This window comes from Rhineura floridana, chromosome 2 (genome assembly GCF_030035675.1).
Source record: "Rhineura floridana isolate rRhiFlo1 chromosome 2, rRhiFlo1.hap2, whole genome shotgun sequence".
Taxonomy (NCBI): Eukaryota; Metazoa; Chordata; class Lepidosauria; order Squamata; family Rhineuridae; genus Rhineura; species Rhineura floridana.
The window spans coordinates 74355999-74383340 of record NC_084481.1 but is presented as its reverse complement, the minus strand read 5'-3'; positions in this window follow the sequence as shown (position 1 = coordinate 74383340).

Here is a 27342-nt window from a genome sequence, read left to right as displayed (position 1 = left end):
AAGAGAAATAATTGGGAAAGGGAACAATCCCTCCTTACTGCAGCTTGCTGTGCACATACTTATGTATGATCACCCTTAGGAATGGATAAAAAGATCTCATCTCCAACCTAAGTTTGAAAGTGATTTATGCTAATGAAACATAGTCGGATACCTAGGGTAGCTATGTGTCCTACTGAACTAAAGGTAGTCCTTTGTTTAAAGGGCTGATAGAGGACAATCCTCCATTGGGAGGTATCCTCTGCTGGAGAGGCCATCCAACCCAATTCCAGTTTAAAGATTAAAAAAAGAAAAAGAAGGCAGAACAGGAGCCTTGAACTTGCCCATCAACAGCATCCACTTAGAAAGCAGACACACAGGCCTCCTGATCACTGTCTTCTTCGCTATGGTGAGATGTACCATATTGTACTTCTATTTAAAGTATAGTAATTATTTCCATATTTCCATCTCTACATATAAATTAGCACATATTTTATGGAAATCTCTGACCTCTTTTGTCCTCCGTTTGGGTGCTGTGTTCTCTCTTTTTTGGCTGTGTGAACATGGTCACCCTGCCAATGCCTTAGAGAAGACAAATTCTGTGGCAAGCCTTGAGTCCCCACATCCAATGCTAAGCATACTCAGCAGTATTGTGGCCCTCATCATAATCATAACCCGCCCTTTCCTCCATAATAAAAGGAACTCTCTTGCTCCCTGCTGTGATTTGAACTTTTTTCCTCCTTCTCATCTTTGTTTTATCCCCACCACACCTTAATAATTCAAGCTTCCTTTGGCCCATAAGAGAGTAAACATGCCAGATGTTACTAGACTGAAACCTAGACTGCATACAAAATGTCAGGATAAAAACAACAGGACAAGTCCTTGCAGCTATGCCACAGTATTCTCCTGCCCATTCTCGTTCCATTTCCTTCACTTGTTTCTGTGTAGCAAAGCACACTACAGCAAGCAAGAGAGAGGTTAATGGGCAAAAGTACTAAAAAAAAGAATGGGTTGGCGGACCTCTGAGCCTTGGATGGTTCTGATTCTCCACTGGAAAGCCAGCATCAAATGATGACCAACAAAGGAACTAGATGTTTAGTTTTTCTCTGTGCTGTGACAGGGAAAATCCCAGGCACCATTCCACCCAGGAAACAGAGAAGAGGCAGGGTGGCTGTAAAGCATGGGACAAACCTCACCACTTTGGGCAGCTGCTGGGACAAGCAGCACAGTTGCCCAGTCTCCAGTACCATCTCTGCTGCCATTATTGAGCCTTTATCAACCCTCCCTCCTGCCAGATATTGAAAGGAGGAGGGAATGGGTCACCTGGGTCAGGAAGCAACCTGAGCCCTTCCCAGATGCTGCTGCCTAATCTGTAGGGATGGGGGAGAAATGCAGTCAGTTTGCATTGAAAGGAGAACTTATCTAATCTGCCATTTCCAAACCATGGGAACAAAGGAAGCTGCCTTATACCAAGTCAGGAAAAAAGGGGGGCAGATACCAAAATGCTAGAAAAGTAGAAATTTATTGTTTGTAAAAACCCAACGCGTTTCAGGCTGTTGATTTTCAGGCCTTCGTCAGGGTAATGCAGGCTAGCGAGAGTTCAAATGAGCAGACCGCTTACAACAATATAAACGCCTCCAAAGGCTGAAATGCGTTGGGTTTTCACAAACAATTAATTTCTACCTTTCTAGCATCTTGGTTTCTGCCCCCCTTTTTTCCTGGTTTGGATGCTAGCCACTTTTTGTTATACCAAGTCAGGCCATTGGTCCGTCTAGCTCAGCATTGTCCATACTGACTGGAAGAGGCTCTCCAGAGTTTCAGGCAGGATCCTCTTCTTTCCCAACCCTACCTGGAGATCCTGGGGATTTGAACCTGGGACCTTGTGAATGTAAAGCAGATGCTCTACCACTGAGCTACAGCCTTGAAAAGAAACCAAAACGCAGGCATCCTTTGAAATGCATATTTCTCTGAATTTTGCAATGCAGTTCTCCAGCCAAGTAACACGTACAAAAATGCATATATCCTGCTAAAGTGTACATACAAATGCATATATTCGTGAAGATAGCTTGCTTGCTTTGCAGTAATGTTACATTAGACAGAATTGCACACAAATGTGTAAATCAGGAGACTTTTGCCCTAAAATGCTGATGAATTTTCATGAGGACTTTTTTTAAATTGCAAACTGATTTGAAAATGGGAAAAAAATGGAGAGAAATCGAAATTGACATATTCACCCATCCATACTTCTCTGCCATCAGTAGAGCTTGTTTGCTGCTGCTTTCTGCCACCACTTGTCACTCACAGTATTCATCCCCACCAGTTATATCTACCTAGTAGATGATGGCAGGGGTGTAGTCAGCGGGTGTATCAGGGGGTCTTAGACTCTTTACTTTTTGGGAAGCAGGGTTCCTCTGTCTCCAGCATCCTATGAGCCAATTAACATGACAGGGGAGTGCATTAGCCACTGAGAAGTCTTCTAACATGCTTCCTTGTCCTTTCCTGCTGATTAAAGATGACCAGAGTGAAAGGAGGCGAGGCGAACACTTAGAAAAGTCTTGTTAGGGCTAGCACTCTCCTCTTTCATGCTTATTGGTTCCTAGGAATTAACAGGATCTCATTTTCAACCCTGCAGCAAAAAAAGTGGAGAGGGAAGCATGGCTGTGACTAACATGAAGGCACCTTGCACTTCTGAATTTGCTAGCACACTACTGGATGATGGAATCATCTGAGTATTCATTTTTACCTAGCATATTTACCTAGCAGATGATGGAATCCACTGGGTAACCAAGTCCAGGGGAAGGAGATGAGGGACCAGAAGCAGCTGCACCAGACAAGGGCTCTGGCAGTGGTGCAGGTAACAACAGTGCCAATGTTAGCCTCAGATTCCAGACCTTCCCTTGGCAGTGGAAAGCTTTGTGGGTGCCATGGCACCCATGGACAACTTATTAAGGAACACTTGCCTACAGGTTTAGCAGAGCGTGAAGGAATATTCAGATGATGGCAACCTGTACCAAAAATGAAATCCCATTAAAAACAATATTTTTTCATACCCTATGGTCAATAATTTACAATCCTAATATTAATCAAATAGGCAAACTGGTTGGATGGGGTCAGACACCTTTAAGCTCAGGTCCAGCATCAGCAGCCAGCATCCTTAGTGCCTACCAGACCACAGCATCCCAACTGGGCACATCACTGATGATGCCTCTCTAGGCCTATTTCCCTCTAGGTGGCAGCAGCGGGCTGCAAGGAAGCCACCAATTAAAATTTCTCACAATACCCTGGAGCATTGTTGATAATTACAATGGTGGCAAACTCATGGCCAGTCACTTCTGCTTGTGGAAGTGCCAATGTTGCTACACGCTAGCAGTAAACCTTCTGAGAGGGCACTGGTTTGAGAGAAGGCCCACCAGAAGATATTTTTTCAGAAGATCCCTCAAACTTGAAGCCGGCCATGTCTTAGGAGAATCTCCAACCTTCCTGATCGATTATTCACTAATAGGCAAAAAACCTTATGGTTTAAGAATGTATCTATAGCCCACAGCTATTTCTATCAAACTTTAAAAAGCAGGGAAATTGGGCAGCTATAGTGAATGCACCAGGGGAGCAGGAGACCTGAACTCCTCTCTGAGATATTGTACTGCCCTACAGATTTGTAAAAATGCAAACATCATTTGGGTTGGTCTTTCACAGTCCAATCCACTTCCTGTGTAGCTTGGAAGAATTTGGTAACATGTGCCTTTGAGCATATGGTGAGTGGTGGCAAGGTTTTATGCCTATTAGTGAATTTCCCTGATTTTTAATCTGGGAGGTAAGAGATGGGATCCTGTGCAAGTTAGCACCAGCAGTAACAGAAATAGTTCAGCAGGGTATCTTAAATGTTATAATACCATCAAGAATCCCTTTACTTTTACAAGAGGGTCATGGCTTAGTGGCAGAGAACATGCTTTGCATGCAGAAGTCCCCACATTCAATACCCAGCATCTCCAATTAGGGCTGGGAGAGATCCTTATCTGAAACCTTGTCAGTTAGTACTGAGCTAGGGATGTCTATTGTTATAGGAGAAGGCATTAAAAAGGATCTTATTCTCAACCCAGCAGCAAAAAAAGGAGGGGCATGGCTGTGGCTATCATGAAGAGACCCTGCATTTTTTAATTTGCCACTGCACTACTGGTCACAAACAGAAAAACGACTTGCCCACCTCATTGGTGTAATATGGTATTACACTAACTGCAAATGTTTGATGCCCCTGCAAATGTTTGATGAAGACCTTCTGTTCTCTGCAAAAGATGAAGAGGAAAATGCCTCTTCCCTATACACAGGCCCTCCCTTACCATGTGCGGGGCCCGGAGCAAAAGCATAGTTGCCCCCCCACATTTGCTCCGGGTCACCGTCTTGGTCTTGGCCGAGTCGCCGTAGGTGTGCAGGCACCAGTTCCAGAACTGCCGGCCCAGCTCGCTGTCCCCAGGGCGGCTATCGCTTGCTGACCGCAGCAGGAGCGGCTGTGGTGGCTTCGGCATGGCAAGCAGGTGAGCAAGCCCCTGTCCCAGGTGGAGAGAAAGAGAGAGAGAGAGAATGCTGTGCCCTGCCTGGCATGGCGAAGGCGAGCAGGCAGGCAGGTAGGAGCTGGCTGGTGAGCAGATCGCCAAGCGTGCCTCCCCAAAGTGCGGGGCCTGGGGCAACTGCCCCGCTTCCCGGTGCCTAGGGGCGGCTCTACCTATACAGCAAAGGCTTTCACAAAAGTGGGAGGCAGTGGCCAACACAGCACTAATTTCAGATGGGGGCTTCAACACAGGACTAATTTCAGATAGTGAGTGAGTGAGTGAGTGAGTGAGTGAAAGAGATTTAAGATTAAACAACCAAGAGCTAAATTCAAGATTCAAGTGTTAAAAACAAAGAGTCGCATCAAATCTCAAAATAACTACAGCAATGTTATGAGCACAGGTCAAACAGCCACACACACTTCAAACAAAAAGTATTTGAGCGTTTGTCATTTATAAACCCATTTAAGGATTTATACCACCAGTATCAACCCAAACACAAGAAGCCTCTATTTTTCTCCCATGAGTGGGAAAGCAATGATCCCTCCACCCATTGCAGCCCTGGGCTCCTTCTGGGAGGAATGGTGGGATATAACTTTAATAAATTAAAGAAATAAATGCTGCTGCTACAGTCAATTTAAAAGTTTTTTTCAAAAAAGAAAAAACACAAAACCAAGAGACTGAACAACACTGGACTACACTTCAGAGTTGTCATACACAACTCCCTCTCAGCCCCCCCCAATATCTGTACAGCCACACTAGGCTACTTCGCAGGGCTACTGTAACCTATCCAGCACTATATCCACACCTCCCCACTGCTGCACTATGCATATACTAATGAGGGTGTGTGTGTGTGTGTGTGTGTGTGTGTGTGTGTGTGTGTGTGTGTGTGTGTGTGTGTGTGTGTGTGAGAGAGAGAGAGAGAGAGAGAGAGAGAGAGAGAGAGAGAGAGAGAGAGAGAGAGAGAGATTTAAGAACCAAGAGCTAAATTCAGGATTAAAGTGTTACAAACAAAGAGTCTCATACAATCTCAAAATAACTACAACAATGTTATGAGCACAGGTCAAACAGCCACACACACTGCAAACAAAAAGTATTTGAGCTTTTGTCATTTATAAACCCATTTAAGGATAGGGGTGGAGGGTGGCAGGGCGACTGAGCCAGCGGAAAGAGCAGGCTGCGGGAAAGGGAACACACACACACACATCACCGTCACTCACCTCCATTCTGCTGCTTCCTCCTCCATCATCCTTGCCCTGTGGCTTTCTCTCTCTCTCTCTCTCCTAACTGTCTGGCTGTCCATTTCCTCCCTCGTGCTTCCTTACACAGAGCACGAGGGAAGAGCAACGCTGACCAGAAGGCCAGTGTGAGTCACATGTCTGTTGCCCACCAATCACAGGAGCAGAAGACTTCCCTTGCTTCCTCCAAGTAACTGGAAGGGGAGCGGAGGGGGGAGTGAAACGAAAGAACTCCTGGTTTCTACTGTGCCTGCGTGACGTTATCACCCACGGTAATGCATTTTTAATCTATTAATTAAAAACAAACCATGCCTTTTTTTTACTTTAAACCTACTGAAGATGAAGGTCTGTGTTTGGGGCAAGCTCAGGGATGTGATTAGATACCTTACAGTCATCTCTGAGTTTTAACGAATGACAACAGATTATGAGAACTTCTCAAGAAAAAAGTCCAAATGGCTTCTTGTTTTTCTCTCTCCCATTTTTCACTTTAACCTGTGGATTCTCTGTGGAGGGGTTGTGTATCACCAAGAAAACTTCCAGAGTTGTAGAGCAAGCGATTCTGAATTAAACAGTATAAGACTTGTAAGTTTTTGTTTTGAATTGGGACTATACAAAGCACCAGAAAGGGGTGAGGGGGGTATTTTCATTTAACATGGTAGAACGCGAAAAATCCCTACTGACTATAGTATACAGCCACTCTCGTGGCTGTATAATAAAGAAATGCTTACTGTAAGTCTTGCTGAACAATTAAACAGGTTGCTCAAGGAAACTGCAGTAACTGAAATTATTGCATATAAATTAGTAATATGTTAATAATAATAATAATAATATTTAATTTGTGTGACGCCTATCTGGCAGATAGCCACTCTAGGTGACATACATTAAAATGGGATAAAATACAATAGTATCAAATGCAGTCACATTAATCTCAATAAATAAAATACTGGACAGTCATCAGTACATTTATAATGAATGAATATTTATGAATGAATATAATAGATGACAAAATCATGGAGATTAACCTATCCCAAAGATCTCAAAGGCCTGTTGAAATAGCCACGTCTTCAGGGCCTTGCGGAATACATCCAGGGAAGGGGCATGTCGGAGATCAAACGGGAGGGAGTTCCAGAGAGTGGGGGCCACCACAGAAAAAGCCCTCTCCCTAGTACCCACCAACCTAGCTGTTTTGGTTGGTGGGATTGAGAGAAGGCCTTGCGTGGCTGATCTGGTCGGACGGCATAATTGGTGGCGGTGGAGGCACTCTTTCAGGTAAACTGGGCCGAAACCGTACAGGGTTTTAAAGGCTAATACCAACACCTTGAATCGGCCCCGGAAAACAACCGGCAGCCAGTGTAGATCAAATAACACCGGCATAATGTGATCACGGCGGCGGCTGTTGGTAAGTAAGCGCGCCGCTGCATTCTGTATAAGTTGCAATTTCCGGGTCGTTTTCAAGGGTAACCCCACGTAGAGCGCATTACAGTAGTCCAATCGAGAGGTGACCAGGGCATGTATTACGAGTGGGAGCTGTTGAACAGGGAGGTAGGGTTGTAGCCTACGTATAAGGTGTAACCGATACCAAGCTGCCCGGCTCACTGCCGAAATCTGAGCCTCCATGGACAGCTTGGAATCAAGAATGACCCCAAGGCTACGGACCTGGTCCTGTAGGGGCAGCCTCATCCCGCCAAACACCAGGTCAACATCTCCCAACCTTCCCTTGTCTCCCACAAGTAGTACCTCGGTCTTGTCAGGGTTCAGCTTCAGCCTGTTCCTGCCCATCCATCCACTCACGGATTCCAGGCACTTGGATACGGTCTCCACAGCCCTCTCCGGTGAAGATTTGAATGAGAGATAGAGCTGAGTGTCATCCGCATATTGGTGGCACTGCAGCCCAAATCTCCTGATGATCGCTCCCAGCGGCTTTACATAGATGTTAAATAGCATGGGAGAGAGGATAGAACGCTGTGGCACACCACAATTGAGAGGCCAAGGGTCTGAAACCTCATCACCCAATGCTACCTGTTGACGCCTATTGGAGAGAAAGGAATGGAACCACCGTAAAACCGTGCCTCCCAATCCCAAACTCTCCAGGCGATCTAAAAGGATACCGTGGTCGACGGTATCAAAAGCCGCTGAGAGATCTAGGAGGACAAGGAAGGTGAATTCTCCCCTATCCAATGCCCTCCTCATATCATCTACCAGAGCGACCAAGGCTGTTTCAGTTCCATGTCCAGTCCTGAAACCCGATTGGTATGGATCTAGATAATCCGTTTCATCCAAGTGTGTCTGCAGCTGATTAGCCACCACTCGCTCAATGACCTTGCCCAAGAATGGTAGATTCGAAATTGGGCGAAAGTTGTTTAATATTTGGGGATCCAAGGAGGACTTCTTTAAGATGGGCTTTATAATAGCCTCCTTGAGGGCTAGTGGCATAACACCCTCTTGCAAGGATGCATTGACCATTGCCTTGATCCCCTCGCCCAATCTCTCTTTGCAGCTCATGAGGAGCCACGACGGGCAAGGATCAAGTAGACAAGTGGTAGGCCTTACAGATGAGAGCACCTTGTCCACATCCTCAGAAGGAAGAGGCCGAAATCGATCCCATTTGACCGGTTTGCAACTGGCCAACTCTAGCTCACTCACTGTATCCACGGCGCACGGAATCGAGCTCCTCAGGTGCTCGATTTTATCAGCAAAGTGCTTTGCCAAATTGTCACAGGAGGCCTTGGACTGTTCCAAGGGTTCCTGAGCAACTGGACTGACCAGGCTTCGGACCACCTGGAACAACCTCCTGGGACAGCACTCTGCTGATGCAATAGAGGCAGCAAAGAATTCCCTCTTTGCTGCCCTTACCACCACCTGGTAGGCAGCTATTGCTGCTCTAACCTGTGTCCGAGCATCTTCGGAGCGCGACTTCCGCCACCGGCGCTCTAGTCGTCTCACCTCCTGTCTCAAAGTATGCAACCGTGGTGTGTACCATGGTGCTACTTGAGTTCTGTTCAGGGGGAGAGGACGTTTCGGAGCCACTCAGTCTAACGCCCTGGTGATCCTCTTGTTTCACTCCATCACCAGGGCTTCGACCGGGTGACCTTCAGCAGGTTCCAATTCCCCAAGCGCCGTCAGGAAACCATCTGGATCCATCAGGCGCCTGGGGCGGACCATTCTAATAGGACCTTTACCCCTGCGGAGGGCGTGTGGCATCGAGAGATCCATCTTTACCAGATAGTGGTCTGACCATGACACGGGGGTAGAAGAAATAACCCCTAATTTCAGCACACTACCCTCCCCCCCTGGGACAAATATAAGGTCAAGAGTATGACCGGCTACATGGGTGGGCTCAATATTACTAAGACGCAGTTCCCAGGAAGCCATGGTTTCCAGGAAATCCCGAGGGGCTCCAATGAGAGTGGTCTCAGCGTGTATGTTAAAGTCACCCAGAACTAACAGCTCCTGGGACAACATTCGCACATCTGAGATCACCTCCAGCACCTCGGCCAGGGAGTCTGCCGTGCAGCGGGGTGGGCGGTACACGAGCAGGATCCCTAAACTGCCCTTCGAGCCCAACCTCCAGTACATACAATCAACAAAGTTAGTCCCACGAAGGGGAGGTCTGGCAAAGATCAACGACTCTCGATAAATAACTGCCACTCCCCCTCCCCGCCTTCCCACCCTCGGCTGCTGTGCATAGCGGAAACCTGGTGGACACATGGCCTCAAGAATAGATTATGGATTATGCTTCCTGTGTTGCTCTTGTTTTCTAATTTCATTAGCTTTTATTTTTTTGTTGATGATTTTTTAAATGGATATTGAATTTGTTAGTTTTCCTACTGTTACCTAAAATTCAAAATAACAGTGAATAAGCCAATGATAATGTCTCTTTCAAGTCCACAACTGAAGGCCAAAGTACATATTGTATAGGAGATCCTTGATTAGATTTTCCAACTTCTTTCCTTTTTAAAAAAATTAGCTATGACTGCATTCCAATTTTAACTATGACTGCCATGCCAATTTGTTTGCAGTAGTGGCGATGAAGAAGAGATGTATTAACTCTTGTCCTGTTATCATATACCTTATCTTAATAATCCTTATCTTGACATCTTGATAATCTTGTTACTGTACCTTGCAATGGAAGTATGTGGGGTTGTAGGAAGGAGATTAAGATCAGCAAAACTGCTGAGGGGAAGAGAGTTGACTATCCCTCCTTTTAGTACTGTTTTTGCAATTGAATTAGCAGACCTCTGTGGCTCAATTTTGTTTTTTTGTTTTTTAAAGGAAACATTGCAAGATCCAATCATGGTTCTCACATGTAACGTATAGTTTGACTCTGAATGTTTTACATTGCAGGAGATGCAGACAGAAGCCCGTAATAATGCATGGCAAAATTACTCATTCTGTGTGTGTTGCAGAAACATATATGTCTTTGTGTAATCAAATATACAACAGACCAAAGCTCTGGCAGAACAAACACACACACAAAATTTCTAGTCTTTGGAATGTCATCATGGATGGAATCATAGTGGTGTCCCAAAGCAGGCATTTCACACAGCCACAGCAACAGAGAAGCATGGCCCTCCAATTGTTTTGGACTACAAATACCATCACTCTGGACTATTGGCCATGCTGGCTGAGGTTGATGGGAATTACAATCAAACAACATCCGGAAGGCCACAGCTTTCCCATCCCCTACTCTATTGGGTATGTTTGCACCAATTGAGCCTCAGATATTGGTGAGAATACAACATGGCCTCTCCAGCTGACTTCAGAGAAGCCAGCAGGCTCCTCTGGTAGAAGGAAGACCTTTAAGGTATCTCAATCATTAGCTGTTGTTAGCTCATTTGTTTCCAATATGTGGTCTGTGGACTACCAAGTGGTCTGCAAACTTCATTCGGGTGGTCTGTGGCATGTCTGCATTAAATATCCATATTGATTTTTAATTGTATTTTATTACCTCTGTTATTTCTTATTTTGTATTTTATTGTATTACAATCAAAATTCTATAGAATGCAAATTGTAATACAATAAAATACAATATATTAAATAAAACCAATAAAAATACAATATAAGTCAAACAGAATTTAGCAATTACAATTGCTAGAACAGTCAGAAGGATCATTAGCTGGTCTGCCAAGACAATCATTAATTTTCAAGTGGTCTGCAGGGAAAAAAGTTTGGGAACCACAGTTATAACTGATGAAGTACAGACCCATCAATGTCACTTGCAAAATGTTCCAGATGAACTGATAAAGTCCAGATACTTATCTATAAAATGGAGCTTTAGCACTGTCTCTAACATACATGCTACAGGAGAAAGTGGGCCATGCATACGTTATGTGTATCTACGGATAACCTTGTCCAATGTTACATGAACACAGGATCATATATGTATACACAATTCTGCTATGACTCCTAAAGCTAGATTATTTTAAAATGCCAAATAGACTGACATGTTGTTCTGACCTTATGGTAATGCTCATAGCCATAACCATGCCAATTTCTGTTTTTTATGTAATTCCCAGGGTTATTTATAACAGAAATATCAACAGCATGTAAAACTATGCTCTGCACAAAATATTCTGCTGCTGTCCTTTAAATTCCTTTCGCATCATCCCTGGCCAAAGTCCAGCACATAGTTTAGGCACCCTTAAGCCTCCTGAAATCCACAATCTTAAGTGCGCATAATTCTGTGCTAGGCTCTAGAGAACATATCCAGTGTAGACATGTGATTCCAGAAGCACCCATCATTATGATATTAAAGCAAACATTAATTCATTGAAGGAATCTGCCAGTGGTCTCTTTGATATTTTGATTTTTTTTAGTCACAAGGAGATGTTGTGTTCCTCCCACTTCAAGGGGATTTTTATTTCTTAGCTGTAAATTGATATCATCTTCTCATTTAGGCTAGACTTTTAAAAGGCATTTCATTTCATTTAAGATTACAAGAAGAAAAACCACACTGCATCAGTTTTCTGAGACAGACTGAAAGTATTTTGCAGAGCTTGAATGTACAGAAATTAAATTCCTTGTAAGAAAGTACCATCTAGTGGATATATTGAAAACTGCTGATGTTTCATTTAAGAAAGTTGGAGAATGAATACTCTGCAGAAACACTCAGCCAATAAATTTCCCCATTGACATGGAAAATGCCATAAGGATTAACTTAATACCAGGTCCCTAGATCCTTCTTTTCAAAAATTATCTTTGTTAAAGTTTTCAGCATAAAGATAACCACTTGGTGTAAGGATAAAATGGAAAGAGGGGAGACTGTGTACACCACCTTAAGCAACCTGGAGGAAAGGTGGGATATAAATGCAATAATAATTAAATAAATAAATACATTTCAGCTGCAGTATGTGGACCCCAGCCTCAGCCAACCTGCAGAGCTTTTAAAAAACCATCATCATCATCAATAAGCAGCAATGTGGTAGTGGTAGGGATGCTAGATTGTGAAGACAAGGGGTGGATAGATTGAGGAGGTGAGTTAGTGCTTTTAGGCATTGGGATGATCATCAGAACTGATGACTTGGTTAGCATGCACTTGGGGAACGAGAGTGGAGCAGAAGACATGCATGCACACACACACTTGTGCCTCCTGCAAGCATCTGCAGGTGTGCATACATTTGGGCACATGGGAGAGGGAAAGCCCTGAACTGCCACAGCATATTGGAGAGAGAGGTGGGGCAGCAAAGTGTAGGTAGAAGAAAGGGAGGGAACCCTGGCACATACACAGCCTCAGAGATGGGGGGCGAGCAAGTCCTGAGCTTCCTCACTGCTCCTTGGCTCCATCTGGGCCGAAGGCAAGATCTGGGCAGCCTTGCAAATAAGAATAATTTTGTAAACAAGATGGCAGTGAATCAGGAGCCCAGAATGGCAGGCACACTGGCTGCCAGGAAGGAAGGGGGAAAGTAGCCCTTCCTTGAAGCCTTTCTTCTTTTTGCTTCACGAAAAGCCCTTTCCTCTTGTTCTGAGTAAGGGTGTTGTCAGCAGCGGCAGTGCAAGAAGACAGGAGTCAGTGATAGTAATCCTCTCTTCTTTCTGGTAGCTCCACCCTCAGCCTCTTTCAGCATCTGTCATGTGTTTTATAAGCAAATGCCTGCCTTTGGCGTGCCAGAACGATGCTCTGGCACTTCAGCAAAAGTCCTCCCCTCTTGTTTGGAGCAAGGGGGAGGTGTCATCTGCAGCAGCAGTGGGGAGCAGACAGTGTCCAGGGAATGAAGACTTTTTAAAAAATAATAATAAATACATACATAATTTCTTTACTGTTTGCTGCCCCTCTGGATTACTTCGTGGCCCCCAGGTTAGGAACCACTGTTCTAAAACATCATGTTGTTGGACTCCATTAGCACTAGCCAGCATGGTCAATGGTGAGGAGTAATTTGAGTTGTAGTACAACAAAATCTGGAGGACCACAGATTAGCCATCCCTCTTCTAGATCAGTGGAACTTTTTTTTTCTCCCTTTCTGGAAATTCGATGCATGATGAATGTTTGTTTTTAAAATCTTGAGCAAGGTTAGTATTTGACAAGTAAAAAATATTTACCATCTTCCAAGAGCTTTGTCTGGGATGCTAACCAGTCATCACTTTGGGACATTGATAGGACAGTGCTGATATTACTTAAGATGGAAGAGTCTCCCAACAACTTATCTATTCAATCCTTTACTACTGTCAGTGAAGATAACATTTCAATGGCACAGATATAATGTCACTGTAATCCTCTGGAGCTGCTTTCAATTGGGGGGGGGGTTCATCATAGCATAAAATATGCAGCGTCTTCACCAAGCTGTATTAAATTAAGTATTGTTGAGGAGAAATCCAATCAAATGATTCTAAATAGCTTAAAATAGATATGATGATGATAATAATAATAATAATAATAATAATAAACTTTATTTCTACCCCGCCCTTTTTCCAATAGGACTCAGAGTGGCTTACAACTAAAAACAACACCATTAAAACATACAGAGTATATTATTAAAAAAGAATTAAACTATGAGAAAAATTAAAACCATAAAATATAGGTTAAAAACAGCGGACAATTTAAAATAATAAAATCATATAATGTAATCACCAAACCTATGACACTTAATGATCACCTAGTTGTTATGTTCCACAAACAAGAGCAATCCTGTTAGAGTAAACAAATATTGCATGGTCACCTTAAGAGATATTTGGGGAATATCCCATGTACCTGTTTACCATAATGTAACTTCCTAATGGGTGGGGTGGCCGCATGGCATGATGCTCTCTCTAAGAGCATCCATTACCAACACCAAGATGAACTGAGACCTATATTTTCTTTCTTCCAAGCTAAAGCCTATGTTCTTCTAAACATATGAAAGGTTGTAAGTAAACATTCTTTTTCTTTTACCTAAAGGATTGTGTCTGTTGTTATTTGTATAGAGAAAGGTGGGCTGGTTTACATTCTCATTCCGCTGCTTGTATTTTTACAACTGTGCTAAGAAATAGGACCAACCGAAACTAGTTCCTATTTCTGTGTGTGTATAATCCAGCCAGAAAAGCCAGTTACACTTCTTTTAGGAAAGTGATAGCAAGCTTTGGTACTCTCAGAATCCACTCTGTTTTCCAGACAATGGCCTGTTTATTTCGATTCATAAAAGGATAACATATTATTGGGCTCCAAAATATAGTTGGTGACATCTAATATTAAAGGCTTTATAGCTACAGAACTCATCCAGAGTATTGTATACAAATACCTGTATGAATTCATTGACATGCCCAGAGGTCTTAAGAAAAATACCTGTGTTGCAATCACAAATAAAATAAAAAAATGATGCAAAGTTATATATAAAAATCACACCAGTAAAACATAACCATAAAAGAAACTACACAATAGAACTGTCAGGTATCCTTTCTGGCAATCTACCACATAAAACTCTTTTAAGATTTATGGAGGCTTGCTGCCAGAAAAGCAAAGTGAAACCACTTTTGATGTTATCTTCCTACTATTGGCCAAGAATAGCTCAATCTTCAGTTGAATGACTTATGAATTATGTATAGTTGCACACTACATACAAAATCCAAAGAATCATAGAATAGTAGAGTTGGAATGGGACTATAAGTCCAACCCCCTGCTCAATGCAGGAATCCAAATCAAAGCATTCCCGACAGATGGCTGTCCAGCTGCCACTTGAAGGCCTCCAGTGTCGAAGAGCCCACTACCTCTCTAGGTAATTGGTTCCATTGTCGTATGGCTCTAACTGTTAGGATGTTATTCCTGAGGTCCAGTTGAAAGCTGGCTTCCTCAAATTGAGCCCATTATTCCGTGTCCTGCACTCTGGGACAATCGAGAAGAGATCCCGGCCCTCCTCTGTGTGACAACCTTTCATGTACTTGAAGAGTGCTATCATATCTCCCCTCAATCTTCTCTTCTCCAGGCTAAGCATGCCCAGTTCTTTCAGTCTCTCCTCATAGGGCTTTGTTTCCAATCCCCTGATCATCCTTGTTGCCCTCCTCTGAACCTGTTCCAGTTTGTCTGCATCCTTCTTGAAGTGTGGAGACCAGAACTGGATGCAATATTCAAGATGAGGCCTAACCAGTGCCAAATAGAGGGGAACTAATACTTCACTCAGTTTGGAAACTAAACTTCTGTTAATGCAGCCTAATATAGCATTTGCCTTTTTTGCAGCCACATCACATTGTTGGCTCATATTCAGCTTGTGATCAATGACAATCCCAAGATCCTTCTCACATGTCGTATTGCTGAGCCAAGTATCCCCCATCTTATAACTGTGCATTTGGTTTCTTTTTCCTAAGTGTAGAACTTTGCATTTATTCCTGTTGAATTTCATTCTGTTGTTTGCAGCCCAATGCTCGAGCCTATCAAGGTCCCTTTGTATTTTGTTTCTGTCTTCCATGGTATTAGCTATGCCCCACAATTTTGTATCATCTGCAAATTTGATAAGCATGCTCTGTACCTCCTCATCCAAGTCGTTAATAAAAATGTTGAAGAGCACTGGTCCCAGGACCGAGCCCTGTGGTACCCCACTCGTTACTTCCACCCAGTTTGAGAAGGAACTCTTTGAGTACGATTCTGAACCCAACTGTGGATCCACCTGATAGTTGTTCCATCCAACCCACATTTAGCTAGCTTGCTAATCAGAATATCATGGGGCACTTTGTCAAACACTTTGCTGAAGTCGAGATATATTATGTCTACAGCATTCCCACAGTCTACAAGGGAGGTTACTCGGTCAAAAAATGAGATAAGATTGGTTTGGCAGGAGTTGTTCTTCATAAATCCATGCTGGCTCCTAGTAATCACTGCATTGTTTTCAAGGTGCTTACAGACTGACAGCTTTATAATCTGCTCCAGAGTTTTTCCAGGGATTGATGCTAGGCTGACTGGTCTGTAGTTCCCTGGTTCCTCCTTTTTGCCCTTTTTGAAGATAGGGACAACATTAGCTCTCCTCCAGTCATCTGACACTTCAACAGTCCTCCACGATTTCGCAAAGATAATAGACAGCCATTCTGAGAGTTCTTCAGCCAGTTCCTTCAATACTCTAGGATGCAGTTGATCGGGCCCTGCTGATTCGAACTCTTTCAAAGTGATTAGGTATTCCTTGACCGTTTGTCAAGCTCAAGCTCCAATCCTGCCCCATCTGCTTTATGTTTCCTGGGAAGGTCATAGACCCTTTTTGGGGAGAAGACTGGGCCAAAGTAGGAATTGAGCACTTCTGCCTTTTCTTTGTCATCTGTTATCATTTTGCCATCTTCATTGAGTAGCTGTGCCACCATTTCTTTTCTCTGTCTTTTACTATGGACATACCTGAAGAAAGCTTTTTTGTTACTTTTAGCATCCCTCGCTAGCCTCAGCTCATTCTCAGCTTTAGCCTTCCTGACACCATCCCGGCAATTCTGTGATACCTGACTGTACTCTTCCTTTGTGGTCTGGCCTTCTTTCCACTTCCTGTATGTGTCCTTTTTTGTTTTCAGATCATCTCTAGGCTTTTTGTGAAGCCATATTGGCTTCTTCTGCTGTTTCCCCCCCTTTTTTCCTTCTTGGAATTGCTTGCCATTGTGCTTTTAGAATTCCCTTTTTTGGAAACTCCCACCCATCTTGGACTCCTTTTCTCATTAGGGTGGTTTGCCATGGAACCATACTTACAATTGTTCTGAGTTTATTAAAATCAGCTTTCCTGAAGTCCAGAGTATGTGTATGGCTACTCTCAGCTTTTGCTTCTGTTAAAATCAAGAATTCAAGTATGGTGTGGTCACTTTTCCCCAGAGTTCCCGTAACTGCCACATCATTCACCAAATCATCTCTGTCAGTTAGAATCAAGTCCAGGATAGCTGATCCTCTGGTTGCTTCCTCCACTTTCTGCAGGAGAAAGTTATCTCCAACACAAGTCAGAAATTTCTTGGAGGGGCTGTGTTTGGCAGAATTTGTCTCCAAACAGATATCAGGATAATTGAAATCCCCCATTACTGCTACATCATGCCTCCTCGAAACATTGGCAATTTGCTTTTCAAAAGTTACATTCTCGTCTTCTTCTTGATTGGGTGGTCGGTAGTAGACTCCAAGCACCACATTCCTTTTATTACTTGCCCCATTAATTTTAATCCAGATACTCTCAGTGGAGCTACCAAACTCATCTTCCTGTATTTCTCTGCAGGGATATCTATTTTTAACATATAGCGCAACTCCACCTCCCTTTTTATTCCTTCTGTTCTTTTTGAACAAGTTATATCCTTCAATTGCTGTATTGCAGTCATAGGAGTCATCCCACCAAGTTTCAGTTATACCTATCAAGTCATAATTGCCCTCCTGTATTAAGAGTTCAAGTTCGTCCTGTTTGTTTCCCATGATCTGTGCATGAGTATACAGACATTGAAGACCATGTGATTTATGACTTTGCTTCCGTACTACGTTTTTCCAGAGCTTGGAAGTAACTCGTTAGAAATAACGACTTATTTGTAATTCATTACTTTTTAAAGTAACGAGTGGGTAACTTCATTACATTTTTCTAGTAATAGAACAACTAGTAATTTCCCTACCTTTGGCAGCAACGGTAACATTTCCGACATTACGTTTGGACGTTACTGGGGGGGAGCAGGGGAAGTCTTCTGCTCCTCTGATTGGTAGACGAAAGACATGTGTCCCATTGCTCCTGCTGCTCATCCCGTTGTCCCCTGTGCTCGTCCCGTTGCCCCCCTGTGCTCATCCCATTGCCCCCTGTGCTCGTCCCATTGCCCCCCCTCGTCCCGTTGCCCCTTCTGCTCATCCCGTTGCCCCCTCTGCTCGTCCCGTTGCCCCCTCTGCTCGTATGGTATTGTGTTCCTAGCATGTCCAGACAGGGCTGGGAAATATTCCCTTTCTGAAACCCCGGAGAGCCACTGCCAGTGTAGAGCATGCTGAGGTAGATGGCTCATTGATCAGACTCTGTATAAGATCGCTTCCTATGACAGATCAGGTATGAGAAAAAATATCCATCAATATCTTGCTTGGGTGTTAATTAATTTCAGTTAAAAGACATATTGAGACTGCATTATCCTGATGAAGCCAACCCCCATTATTCTAATGTGCCAAATATGCCTACTTTTGCATTTCATTTGTTCTATCTCTGCAACTTTGGTACATTTTATTTATTTATGTAACAGGGTTTACATACTGCTTCATCAACAAGACTTCAAAGTGGTTTACATAAATAGTATCTGGAGTACCCAAGTTAGAGATGCCATTGTGTGCAGAGCTTGGAAAAGTTACTTTTTTGAACTACAACGCCCATCAGCCCCAGCCAGCATGGCCACTGGATTGGGCTGATGGGAGCTGTAGTTCAAAAAAGTAACTTTTCCAAGCTCTGATTGTGTGCTGGTCATTCACCAGTGCTATACAAAGTTTGAGGCTGAATCAAAGAAGATGGAGATTGAAGGATGTGCAGTTGTATGATAAAGATGTTTTGTCAGATTAGTACAACAAATAAAGTTTCCAAACCAACTGTTTGGGTTTGTAGTAAAGCCTATGTTCTTTTTATAACCAACATGGTACACAAGGAAAGACAGATGGGAAGAGGAAAACAGGCATTTTTCTTTCTAAATGCTTAGAATAAAGGCCGTTAACAGTGTTGAATGGAAATATATGTTTCAATAGCCCTATGCATATATTCCTTCCTCTGCTATCTATTTTAGACTGTAAGCTTCTTGGAAACAGGGACCTGACTATGTTAGCTGTGTAAATAATTAAGGCACCATAATGGTACAATATCTAAGAAATGTTATTTAATGACCTGTCTAAGATAGCAGAGACTGGAAACGCACTTGTAGAAATTCTACATTTTAGATAAAGAATTTAACAACAAATCTTGTTACGTGCCATATCTCAATCTTAGATGTTTTTCCTTAGTTGTTTTTCCTTAGTTGTTAAACAGAAGTGATGGAGAATTTCCCATCATTCAGTCTACTGAGTTCTCTAATGCTATCTTTGGGGGGGGGAGATGATATTTCCCTTTAAATCAGTGGAACCATCCTACTGCAAGAAAGAACAAAGATAGTGGAAAGTTTGTTCTTCAAATTGCTGCCACTCTTATTATTATTTATTTATTCAATTTATTAGTCGCCCATCTGGCTGGAATACTCAGCCACTCTGAGCAACGTACAAGGCAAAAACATATAAAACATCAGAGCCTCAAAAACAACAAGAGCATCAGAACATCAAAACATCAAGACTAAACAATAAAGACTAAACAATAAGGTAGAGGCAACTAGATTTCACTAATAGGGCTTCTCGCTTGTATAGTCCGAAAGATGTAATTTCAAATGGAAGCTCCTGATATAAGTCTTCCCACTAAAAGCCAATGTGGGTGATAGTCCGTTTGCAAGATCAAAGGCTGCATCTCCTCTTGATCTTAGCGTCCAGCAGCTCCCACAGAGAGAAGGGCGGGGTAAACAGACTCCTCGAAAACGAAAATAACAGTGAAGTTCTCAAAGAAGCCGAGGCGAAAGAGCCAAGATGTAAGCACAGCCAATATCAAGGTAGAGTGGACGAAAGCCAGATGGTAAGACGGCAACAACTGCAGGGGTGCTTCCTGGCTCTCAGAAGACGCCGAAAGATCTTCACAGCAAAAACGGCGTCTTCCAAGGACAGGCCAAAGCATCAGATTAATTATTAATCTTCAGATTAATAATAAATCATTCAACTGAAAACACAATTTAAAAATACGTGCCAATAGTAGCAACCAGGGAAGCTTTGAGTTATACTAAATCCCTGTCTGAGTGGCAATATTTTGTGATGAAGCAAATATGTTTTATGAGAAAGACATCTCACACCGACTTCACTTTTCCAGGAAATTGTCATGCTGGATATTTTATGGTAGAAAATCCACCAGAGAATTTGGAGACAGGTCAAGAAAGAATGTCTTTATTGAATATCAAGTTAATTATCCTTCCTCATGACTTCTGAGGGGTATACCCCATTCATTCTGCTACATGGGTAGACTTGGTCAAGAAACATTAGATGGATATGCAGTTTATAAAAGACACACTGGGCTCTTAAAACCAGCATTAGTCTCTCTCCCCCCCTCCAACTCAGATATTGTCATACTCCAGGGAATGCCCTCAGGGGTTAGGGTCCCAGTTACAGGAGATAACTCCTATAGGAGGCAGTAGGAGCTCCAGTAGGACACTCATGCATGCCACACAAAGATAAGATTTTATGTCTAAAAATTTGTGTGTGTGTGCGTGTGTGTGTTGAGTATCTTCAGATGGATTGTGAAACAGACAATAGAAGGATTAGTAGAACTGTAACTGTAGTCAGTTACTCAGATTAATTTATTTAACTGTTTTGATCCATTAAAACAATTGGGACAGCTGATTTGTATATTTTCCAAAAAAAAAGTAATCTTGGATGCAAAATACAAAGCAATAATGCTGTGACTTGGTTAAAGGAGACAGATACCAGGAACTTTGATATAGAAAGAAAACTAAGCTGACATCCAGGGCCAGCGCTAGAGGACAGCCAGGTCTTAGGGTAGCCTCCTTACCTTCATTAGCATAGGAGGGTAGTGCTCCCATTCCATGATCCATGGCAGTGTTGGCTCCCGATCCTGCTGCAAATCATAGAGAGGGAGCTCCCAGGCACCCCACATACAACTGCACAGGCCCACAACACCTGCCTGCACATCCCACCCACCTCTCCCATTGTGGTGAATGCTGGGCACATTGCGCACATATACCTACCATCAACCAAGATCGTAACTGAGGCTTCTGTAAGGGGCTGATACCCCTCCCGCCATCATGGTTGATGGCAGGCATGCATGCACAGCTCGGCCAGCATTCACCGCAGCGGGAGAGATAGGTGGTGCATGTAGGTGGGCGCTGTGGGCCCAGGGCAGGCTGGTGTCCAAGGGCCCACTCATGCCTGGTGCCAGCCCTGCTGACATCTACCCTATGATAAGCAATCCAGTTTGGGGCATAGGGTTTGACAAGCTCTGGCCATACAACCATAGGGCAAGGGATAGGAGGGATATCTAGTCTCCATCCTCCACCTCTCTGCAAATCAAACACTCTTAACAGAGCAGTTCATTCCAATTGATAAAGTGAGTGGCTGTGTTTAGATGGCACAAAGAACTATGGCTTATCATGACAGGAATGAGGTTAGATTCTTCCCCTCTTCTCCTCTGAGGCAGCCATGAGAGGATCAGAAGCTTTCTGTTCTGATTTCAACTGTTGTTATATACCTTCAAGTCGATTACGACTTATGGCTACCCTGTGGATCAGTGACCTCCAACAGCATCTGTCATAAATCACCCTGTTCAGATCTTGTAAGTTCAGGTCTGTGGCTTCCTTTATGGAATCAATTCATCTCTTGTTTGGCCTTCCTCTTTTTCTACTCCCTTCTGTTTTTCCCAGCATTATTGTCTTTTCTAGTGAATCAGGTCTTCTCATGATGTGTCCAAAGTATGATAACCTCAGTTTCAGCATTTTAGCTTCTAGGGACAGTTCTGGTTTAATTTGTTCTAACACCCAATTATTTGTCTTTTTCGCAGTCCATGGTGTGCACAAAGCTCTCCTCCAACACCACAATTCAAATGAGTTGATTTTTCTCTTATCCACTTTTTTCATTGTCCAACTTTCACATCCATACATAGAGATCGGGAATACCATGGTCTGAATGATCCTGACTTTAGTGTTCAGTGATACATCTTTGTATTTGAGGACCTTTTCTAGTTGTCTCATAGCTACCCTCCCCACTCCTAGCCGTCTTCTGGTTTCTTGACTATTGTCTCCATGACTGTGTGGAGGTATTGATCCTTGACAAATTCAATGTTCTCATTGTCAACTTTAAAGTTACATAAATCTTCTGTTGACATTATTTGAGTCTTCTTGACATTCAGCTGTAGTCCTGCTTTTGTGCTTTCCAACTTTCATTATCATCATGGTCTGTGGGTGGGTAGGAAGTAACAAGGGAGGAGGTGGAGAGTGAGACAGGGTGGAGTGGAGAAAACAATTGTTTAAAAAAATGGAGTGGAGGGGAGAAGGAGCCGGAGGGCAAGAACATGGATAAAGGAGGAGGAGGAGGCAACAGCAGCAGAATGGAGATAAAGAACTGTGGAAGTGAAAGATGATGTGTGTGCTTGCACTTGGCACACAAAGTGCCCTCCACCACCCTCTCTGGCTACTGTGCTGCATTTGCAGTATTTTAACTTTTTTGCATCTCAGGGGAAAATGTTTGCTTGGGTGAGTGTCCCTTAGTTGGTGGCAGGGCAGGGTCCAGGAGGTGGTTAAGTGAGAGAGATTATGCTGGCTGGCTGAGTGGGGGGTTGCACTTGGTTTGATGTGCAAAGATCTGAGTAGTGGCCTCAGCCTCCCTCTCCACCTCCCTCACCAGTGGAGAGACCACCATTGCTATCATGGATTAAAAGAATTATTCTACTCCCTCTGTATGTGTGTGTTTATTTTTAATGTTGTTTTAGGCTACTTAGATGTGCAGCAGCCAAGGCCAGCACCTTCTCGGGTTTTCTTTTTTAAATAACTGAAATGTAACTGTAGCGATTACTTTTGAGAAAAAGTAACGTAATCAGTTACTTTCAGAGGAATTGTAATTGTAACGGTAATTACTACTTTTTTGGGCCATGTAACTGTAACTTATTACTTTTTAAAAATAATCTTCCAAGCTCTGCATTTTTCTGAGAATTGTTACTGGACCCTTTTAGAACCAATCTCTCTGGTCCCGTTACTGTGCACAAGCCTTCACCAGTCATTACCACCAGGTTTACGTCTCCCTCCCCCTTAGAATTCAGTTTAAAGCCCTCCTGATGAACTTCTCCATGCTGTGGCCAAACACATTCTTCCCAGTCCTTGTGAGATGCAACCCATACTTGCCAGCAGTCCATCTTCCAGGAAGCATAGCCCGTGGTCCCAGAATCCAAATCTCTCGTGTTGGCACCACCTTCGTAGCCATTCATTCACACGGAGAATTTTTCTTTCCCTTTCTACTCCTAAGTACTGGAAGGATGGATGAAAAAACTATCTGGGCCCCAAAGTTTTTGAGTTTCCTTCCCAGAGCTTCAAAGACTGATGTGATTTCTTCATGGCTCCTTTTGGCAGTATCATTTGTTCCCACATGGAAGAGGAGAAAGGAATACCTGTCGGTGGGCTTGATGAGTGATGGCAACCCTTCTGTCACATCTCTAATCTGTCCTCCTGGTAGACAGCATACCTGGCGAGTCCACGGATCTTCTCTGTATACTTGGGTTTCGATCCTATGCAGTAGGGAGTCTCCCACTACTAGTACTCTTCTTGTTGTGGGGCGTGGTTTCATTGCCCCTGCTTGATTGAGATTCAGCCTCTTGCTCGTTGTCGCACTGGGTCTCCTGTAATTCTTCCACCACAGGCTGTCATCCAGTCTCATCCTCAAGTGGTTGAAAGCAGTTCCATAGTTCCACTGGTGAAGGGTGTCTTCTAGCTCTTCTGCTCCTAACTGTCACCCTTTCCGGAAAAGAAATTAACATTCAAGTACAGAATACTGTTTCTTCAGATCTGGTAACATTCACACACACACACACACACACACGTGTACTAACAAAAACAGGTAAAACATTTTACTGCATCTGCACTAAAATTTGGTGGGGTGCAAAATTGCTTCAACAGCCAAAACAGTCTTGGGTCCTGTCTACACTACATGCTTAAAGCAGTATTGTATCACTATAAACAGCCATGGCTTCCCCAAAAGAATACTGGGAACTGTAGTTTGTTAAGGGTGCTGAGAATGGTTAGGAGATCCATATTCCTCTCACAGAGCTACAATCATCAGAGAATTGATTAATAATCAATCCTCCTTCCCAGGGAACTCTGAGAATTGTAGCTCTGTGAAGAGAAAATGGATCTCCTAACAACTCTCAGCACCAGGGCCGGCTCCAGGAATGCCGGAACCCTTGGGCATCAGCTTGCCTTGGCCCCTGGCATGTGTGTGCACACGCACACGCATGCACGCACGCACATGACCCCTCCACACACCCCACCTACCTGTCTGCTGTCTTTTACCATTGCCCTTAACGAAGATGGCAGCCGTGGTTTCCCTAAGGGGAATGACGCCTCCACCACCATCTTTGTTGATGGCACACATGTGTGCTATGCGTGCGCATCTCTGCCATCAACTAAGATGGCAGCAGGGGCTTCAGTACCTTAGGGAAACAGCGGCTGCCATCTTTGTTAAGGGCAATGGTAAAAAGACAACAGACAGGTAAGTGAGGTGTAGGGGGCATGGAGGGGCTGCGGATCACAGAAGGGGAGCGGAGGGGCCGCTGAGGGGCCCCCTATAGCTCCAGGGGCCGTCGGGCCAGTGCCCCACCTGGCCGCCCTTTAGAACCAGCCCTGCTCAGCACCCTTAATGAACTACAGTTCTTGAGAATCTTTCGGGGAAGCCATGATTGTTTAAAGTGGTATAATGTATAATGCAGATGGGACCTTGCTTTAGAAAGAGCATTCAAACAGTGAATACACTGATTTTAAGGGTGTGCAAAACTGATTCGTCATTTGTTAATTGAAATGCCAATTCAAGTCGAGATATAAGAAATTAGCAGCTGTTCTAACTGGCTGATACTGACAGATGACTGGGTAAAGTTTTATCTTGCCACATGAAACAAATAAGAACTTGAATTAGAAGAATAGAGACATTCCTAAGAAGAACAAAATATCCCAGATATACAAAAGAAATGCCAACACTTTGACTTGAATCTCAAGATCAGTTAACTTAAGTTTGAGGAAGGAAAGTTTCCCATCTATTCCTTCCTGATGCCTCTCTAGAGACATGCTATGTGGGATGGGATGTGGAGGGCTGCTAGGGAAAGGAGGAATCACCCATAACTGGGCAGTTCTCCTCTCTCTCCCAGCAGCCAATCTTTGATGTTCAGGAGACGCTGACCCCATCTTACATTGTTCAGGAGGCGCTTTCAGTCACATGAGACACCACTCAGAGTCTGAAACAGCCCAGCCCAGATACAAGTTTATAACCTGAACAAGGCTGTAGAAGCAGCATGACCTCCTCAAACCACATGTGTATCATCTTGGGTTCCATAATGGATGAAAGGGAGGATATAAATGTAAGAAAATAAAATAGAAGTGAACTAGTCCTGAGAAGCAGGACTAAGGCTGCAAAATCTCACACATATCTACCTGAACACAGTGGGACTCAGCTCCAGGTAATCATGTACTGTTAAGTGTCTGATTGTATGGCTCCAGGAAGCATAGATATTATTAAGAACATAAGAAGAGCCTGCTGGATCAGGCCAGTGGCCCATCAGTCCAGCATCCTGTTCTCACAGTGGCCAACCAGGTGCCTGGGGGAAGCCCGCAAGCAGGACCCGAGTGCAAGAACACTCTCCCCTCCTGAGGCTTCCGGCAACTGGTTTTCAGAAGCATGCTGCCTCTGACTAGGGTGGCACAGCACAGCCATCACGGCTAGTAGCCATTGATAGCCCTGTCCTCCATGAACTTGTCTAATCTTCTTTTAAAGCCATCCAAGCTGGTGGCCATTACCACATCTTGTGGGAGCAAATTCCATAGTTTAACTATGTGCTGAGTAAAGAAGTACTTCCTTTTGTCTGTCCTGAATCTTCCAACATTCAGCTTCTTTGAATGTCCACAAGTTCTAGTATTACGAGGGAGAAGAACTTTTCTCTATCCACTTTCTCAATGCCATGCATAATTTTATACACTTCTATCATGTCTCCTCTGACCCACCTTTTCTCTAAACTAAAAAGCCCCAAATGCTGCAACCTTTCCTCGTAAGGGAGTCTCTCCATCCCCTTGATCATTCTGGTTGCCCTCTTCTGAACCTTTTCCAACTCTATAATATCCTTTTTGAGATGAGGCGACCAGAACTGTACACAGTATTCCAAATGCGGCTGCACCATAGATTTATACAACGGCATTATGATATTGGCTGTTTTATTTTCAATACCTTTCCTAATTATCGCTAGCATGGAATTTGCCTTTTTCACAGCTGCCGCACACTGGGTCGACATTTTCATCGTGCTGTCCACTACAACCCCGAGGTCTCTCTCCTGGTCGGTCACCGCCAGTTCAGACCCCATGAGCGTATATGTGAAATTAAGATTTTTTGCTCCAATATGCATAATTTTACACTTGTTTATATTGAATTGCATTTGCCATTTTTCCACCCATTCACTCAGTTTGGAGAGGTCTTTTTGGAGCTCTTCGCAATCCCTTTTTGTTTTAACAACCCTGAACAATTTAGTGTCGTCAGCAAACTTGGCCACTTCACTGCTCACTCCTAATTCTAGGTCATTAATGAACAAGTTGAAAAGTACAGGTCCCAATACCGATCCTTGAGGGACTCCACTTTCTACAGCCCTCCATTGGGAGTACTGTCCGTTGATTCCTACTCTCTGCTTTCTGCTTCTTAACCAATTCCTTATCCACAAGAGGACCTCTCCTCTTATTCCATGACTGCTAAGCTTCCTCAGAAGTCTTTGGTGAGGTACCTTGTCAAACGCTTTTTGAAAGTCTAAGTACACTATGTCCACTGGATCACCTCTATCTATATGCTTGTTGACACTCTCAAAGAATTCTAATACATTACTGTTATTGTTATATGAATTTGTGTAACTTGTTAATTATGACCTCCTGATGGATTCGTTGTGTCAAAGTGGCCAACCATTCCATTAATATAAATTAGACACGACAGCTTACTTGATATGAAGTGGAGGGGGCAGGGAAAAGAAGCACTAGAAGTGGCAGTAAACAGCCTCTAGGTCCTGCATGGTTTAGAGACGGGGTGCTCCCAACTGTCCTGAAGCAACAGTGGTGAAGCTCCTTCTCAAGTAGCCCTCCCTGGACCCAGAAGTACTAGATAACCACTTTCTGGTTACAAATGTCCCTTTTTTGGATGAGGCCGATGTGATTGAAGAGGATGGTGACCAGCCAGTTCCAAGTATTATAGTTATAAAGCAGATAAATCAAAATCAGAATTCTGTTTATTAAAACAGAGCTAAATCTAGACTTTTTGTTTCAGCCCATAACGAAAGGCAATTTCTGTGATGTGGTTTCAACCAGGCATGTGAAGTTAGCCACCAACTTACATCACTAATGACTGATGAAAAGGAACTTTTTAA